Source organism: Thalia democratica, chromosome 5, assembly GCF_965202585.1.
Source record: "Thalia democratica chromosome 5, ktThaDemo2.hap1.1, whole genome shotgun sequence".
In the NCBI taxonomy this organism is placed as follows: Eukaryota; Metazoa; Chordata; class Thaliacea; order Salpida; family Salpidae; genus Thalia; species Thalia democratica.
The window spans coordinates 12,256,626-12,262,821 of record NC_139169.1 but is presented as its reverse complement, the minus strand read 5'-3'; positions in this window follow the sequence as shown (position 1 = coordinate 12,262,821).

Genomic DNA, 6,196 nt, shown 5'->3' with positions numbered 1-6,196 from the left:
GCAAACAAAAAATAAACAACTTACAGTTATAATTATATTTATTTTAAATTTATCTTGCTTATAAACTTGTTTTGATTACAATGAACAAAAAATAACTAGACATTTGAAGATTTTGACAGAACAATGTTTATATATAGATAGTTGCTTTAATTGTCTTTAATATTAGACTTTAAATATTCAACAGATACGGTTTATTTTAAGATAAAGAGTTAGGCTTAATTAGGTTTATGTATTTGAAAGATAGTCATATTAAAGCCGCCATCTACATAACGTGCACAACCCTAGTTATGTGATTTAAATATTGAATAAAACTTTGATTATGTAATGAAGTGTTGTAACTTTTTAATTTACAAATATATTTAAAAATATTAGTGTATAGAAAAAATAATTTTAAAAAAGCAGAATAGTTTTCATAATAGGCGTAACACCTTTAAATTGGCTTCTATCTCCGATTACTTAAATTCATTATTTTGAAGATGTTTTACAATTCTAATGCTAAAAAATTAATCTTTAAATTAAAGTTTATAACATCAAAATTATATAGCTTTTAAAAAATAAATTTAGTTTCAATTTCTATAAAAATTATATTTTTTAGTTTGAAATTCCATACGGTTTTTTGGTTTCTTTTTCAAACTTATAACTAGTTGTTTTAATTTTATTAATAGTTTATATCTACTTATAGTACCTGCAAGTTCAACAAAGTTTTAACAAAATAGTTATTAACGTATTTCAATACTAAAATGCTTTAATAATAGATTATACTCTTGAACTATTTTTAAAAGCGTTTTGTTTTGAGCAACTAAAGAAAATAATCTGTTTAAAAAAAATTTACTGCCCTAATAAAAAAGTCTAGAAACATTCCTAAATCAAAAACTATCTCATCAATTTAAACAACAGTATTTATAACAGTACAAGTTACTTGTATGAAACTTAGTTTTGTATGATTTTAACATTCTTGCTTATGCTTATTTGAAAACTTATTAAAGTTGAGTTTACAAAATTTATTGATTGAAAATTTTTGCTCAATTTTTCACCTAAAAAATTTTATACATTTTTAAACGTTCAAAAGTGTAATTAGATCGATATTTTAATGAAAGACTTCGTTTTAAAATACGAAAAATATATATTTTTTCAAACTTTGATACTTTATTTAACTAGTTTATGAAATTTAATAAAATATGAAACTTTCAATAGACGTAAATTGTATTTTCAAATGATACTTAAATCAATTGAGAGCGAAAGTTTACACATTCATGTATGTCCTTTTCTTTTATCATATTTAAATACTCATTTTTAAACATTTTATAAAATTATTATAATATTAATTTCAAAACAGTTAACACAGTTTAGAAAGAGTTTATTGAGCAGTCCTGGCATTTTTATGCTCCTCCTCTCAATAAAGAAAATAAGTAACTTTTATTAATTTGAAATTTAGTTGTTAAGAAATAATAAGAATTCTAACTTTAGTTAATACCTTGATATGCTTTTTTTTCTGTAAGTATTATTTTTAAACAATGCGCTATTCTAACGATCATAAAATTACGAATTAAAGTAGTTTTTTACAATTTTTATACTTGTGTTTTTTTTATTAGTAAAATATTCAACTACTTTTTCTACTTTTACAGCTAGGTAACCATTTGTTATTCTTTCTGTGGTTTTAATTTCAGATTTAGTGTCTGAATGCAGACAGCCACATTAGCTTATATTTGTTAGTTTAATAAGAAATACGCTAAATGTATAATAACTGTATAATACTGATTGTGTGTCCGAACTAGTGAACTTTTTCATGTCAGACATATTTATAGACATATCATTCTTAGTACATAATGCCACTTAAGATTCTACTTTGCTACCTTAGAATATTAATATGCTAAATGTATATATGAGTGTCAAAACTGGTGAAAATTTCTTAAAGTTTAATGTTGATTTTTAGTCGAACATTACACTCTTAAGTGATAAGAAATCAATAACATTCGAGTTTTTAAAATAATTTTTGAATAAAATATTATCATTAATAACATTCTCTTATAATAAAATTTGTCTTAATTTATCCTTTAAAATTTTGTTAACATATAAAAAGCTACTAACTCCGTAGCTATCTATAAACAGCGGTCCTATATCAAATTATTTGTTGCCTAAAATTTTTTGGAAACACTGTTGTAAAAATATATAAAAAATTCTATTGGAAATCAACAAGTTTATAATTAAGCACCAATAATATGTCAGCTTAAGATCCGTTTTGTACGTACTTATATTTTATTACTTAAAAAAAGTAGCTAAATTTACATCGCGGGCCGCTTGTTTTTGCAATGGGGTTTGTATTTGCTGATCCGAATGGACAAAAAGTTGTGAAATCTGTTTGCTCTGTGCAATCGGAGAAAAATCAACTTACAGTTATAACTATTTTTACTTAAAATATATCTTGCTTATGAATTGTTTTTGATCATTATATACAGAAATGAACTAGAAAATTTAAAGATTGAAAGTTTAATATCTATAAATAGATAATTACTTTAGTAGTCTTTTTTAATTTAAAAATCAGCAGATACGGTTAGTTTTAGATAGAAATGACGTTTAATCTCAATTTATGTATTTAAAAGACAGCTATATTAAAGCCGCCAAATACATTAAGTGCAAAACCCTAGTTATGTGATTTAAATGTTGAATAAAACTTTGACTTATAATGAAGTGTTGCAATTTTTTTAAATTTACAAATATATTAAAAAATATCAATTTATAAAAAAAATTATTTTTGAAAAGTAGAAAAGTTTTCATATTATGCGTAACACCTTTAAATAATCAAATTTTTGTAGATTTTAGTCTTCAAAAACAGTAGACGTTTGATACTACTAATAGTTAATAGACTGTAAACTGTTAATGTTTCAAAATGATGTAAAGAAGCATAAGAGTTGTTGAAAACTGTTAAAAATTGAACAAATTGTAAAGTTTATAAACATACAGTAGATATTACTGTCTGAATAAGTTTGTTGAGAATGTTTGTAGTATAAAGCTAAAATAAAGTTATTATATCAATCAATTTTTCAAGGTACTCTAAGAAAATACTTTGCAAAATAATGACTAGAGAATACTTTAAATTAGTAATTTTTTTTTTAGGATTGGTTAAAATTTTTTACGTATAAAAATAATTTAAAAAATTAAACTGCTGATTCATCTATTTTATTAAGCAAGCGGGAAAGTGAATGGAAAATTTTAACAAACTTACTGATACGTAGCATGCAATCAAGCGTTAAGTCAAAAGTCACATGACCAAGTTCTAGAAAATTCAAGCATTTATTATATTGCTTCGAGCTCTTTTTTGGAAGCTTCGAATAAAAAATGATTTATCAAAATTGAAATAACTACTAACAATGATTACGTTGCGTGCAATCAAGCGTTAAGTTAGAAATCATGTGACGAAATCTAGAATAATCCAGTTTCAGTAGCAATTGTGATTGGTACAAGTTTTGCTTCAAGATTTTGTTGTAATTTTTTTATTTGTTAACAATTATCAATGTGTCTTTTATTTATCTTAAAGTTTTAACAAACTAGATATTTTAAACTTATTAAATATTTTTTTTGTTTTGTTAAATAACAAAACTAATGAAAACAAAACGTACATATTTTGCCAGCAATCAAAAATAAATTAGTTTTTAGAGATCCTACTTAAAATACATACAACAAATTGATAAATAAATTCAACCCATAAGTTTTTATTATAAGTTTAAAAGGTTTTATTTTATTAACAGCTTTCAAAAACTTGAAAGCACAACCAATGAAAAATGGAACTTTTACTACTTTTGCGCATTTAAACTGGGTTTGAGTAATATTTATCTTTTTTTTAACAGCTTCAATTGGTTTATCCTTCAATTTTAATGGTCAAAATTATAAGAATTTTCAACAATTTTGCATGAAAGACTTTTTGTAAAATGAAAATTTTGAAAAATTTCATAAAAAAACTGAAAGGCTAGAATTATTAAATCAACTGAGACTATGAACTTTATACTGCAGTTTTACTTGAAAACATTCACTTGTTAAAGTAAAACTACACTTATCAAATTCTAGAAAATATATGTTTCTAATTTAATTTTTTAGCCATTCGGAAAACAGACAATGAATTATATAAAAACGGACTTTCGTACGTCTCTATAGTGTTTTTTTTTTGTTACTCGTTTTATGTTTTTAAGTTTTTATTCTTGTAGTTAAGTAAACCTTATCATTACAAATATAAAGTTATATTCAGCATTTTCTTTTAACTAGCATCTAACTTAAAACAATTAAACTCAATATTTTTAAAGATATTTTACATTTCCAATGTTAAAAACAGTAAATACTTTATAGGAAATTCAAAATTAAATAACTATGACAATATAGTTTTATTCTTCAAGTTCGATCTAAAAGACATTATTTTCTAGTTTGAAGTTACCTAGGGTTATTTAGTTCCTGTTTTAAACTTATAATTAATTATCTTAATTTTTAGGCTACAGATAGTACCTGTAAAGTTAACAAAAACTAAATTAAACAGTTGATATATATTTCAATATAACCACGCTTAAATATTAAATTAGACTCTTAATTATTTTCAAAAAGTGTTTTATTTTAAGTAACTATAGAAAAAAATTATTAATAAAATATGCTACCCTACTTAAAAAAAAGACTAGAAACACTTCTGAACTAAATATACCTCATCAACTTAGAAAATCGTATTTAAAATCTTTTTTTTGTATTGAAAATTGTATAGCTAACAAATATTAATCACACAGTAAGTAAAAGATGAAAAACACCATAAATAAATTTAATTTATTCAAACAAAGTAAATAATAGATAATATTCTGTTATTTCTAAGTAAAAATTTTACCATATTTTTTTTTATAGCTTTCAAAAACAAAAAAACTGTGTTTCAATATATTGTAAAATTTAAAATGTATTTTAGTTAGCAAGTTGTTTTGTGTGCAGTATTTTTTATAACACTGTTGCTGATGTTCTTCAACAAAATTTAATACTTTATTTTGTGATTAGTACATTATTTTACATTACAAACTTGATGTGGAGTAATTTAAAATTAATAAACAACTATAGAGTAAAATTTTTAATTAGTTTAAATTTAGTTTGTGAATTAAAGATGAAGGTTAAACAACTATACTAGTTTATAAGTAATTGATGATTTAGGTTTATACTTTTTGCTTACATAGTCTTACTCCTTTAACAAATAAATAAACTTATAATAAAACACAAGTTGAAAGAAGTAAACTTATTCTAAACAAAAATTCTAAAACTTGTAATTACTTGAAAATTTTTATTTGTTTAGAATATCTTGTTTTACTTTGAAACCATAATATTAGCATTACTTTTTTAGTAAAAGTACCCATAAAAATACAAACTTGTAAGTATATTACAAGTAAATCTAGTAAATACTTACAAAATTTTGTTTCTTAACTACGTACATAATTTTCATGCATTTTATAATATTAAGATTTAAGTTGTAAGCTTTTAATTTGTTAGTGAAAATAATATTTTTATTATCTAAGAATTTAAATTAAAAAAAAGGTTTGTAGTATATCTCAAGTTATTTTGAATGAAATTTGAAAAGTACTTCGCAGTTAGTACAAACGTTTTAAACTAAATTTTTATATAATTTTTACTGTTACATACCTAGTATTTGTGTTTTAAACGACAAAAAAGCGCTCAAAAAGTTTGTTTAAGGACATGGTGTACGAAAAAAACCTTTCGGTTATCAAGTAGTAATCTTTTCTTAAATCAGAAAGAAAGTAAATAATATATTATTTAACATACTATTTAAAGTTGAAATTATGATATTGGTTGAAAATATATCGAACAAATATTCAAATACCACACACTAGGCACGTAGCTTGAATAACTTTGCATCGATTGAATTTACTCAAAATATAACTTACAATTGATCTATTTTTTAGTTTGTCCTCAACAAGAACTTAAACTGCATCCAAAACATTAAAAGATATTTATGGTGTGCGACTCGATAACCGAAAAGTTCTTCGTGCACCAGGTCCAAATACCAAATATTTTGAGCAAATGTAAAAGTAATTTTCTTCGTTATAGTTTCGTTAGAGAAAATATATTCAAAAAAAAATTAATAATTTTAAAAAGCTCACTTTAGAGCTGCAAACTTCTTAAAGCTAGGTCCCTCTGCTTAATACTTTTTTCACAAGCAAAATATCTT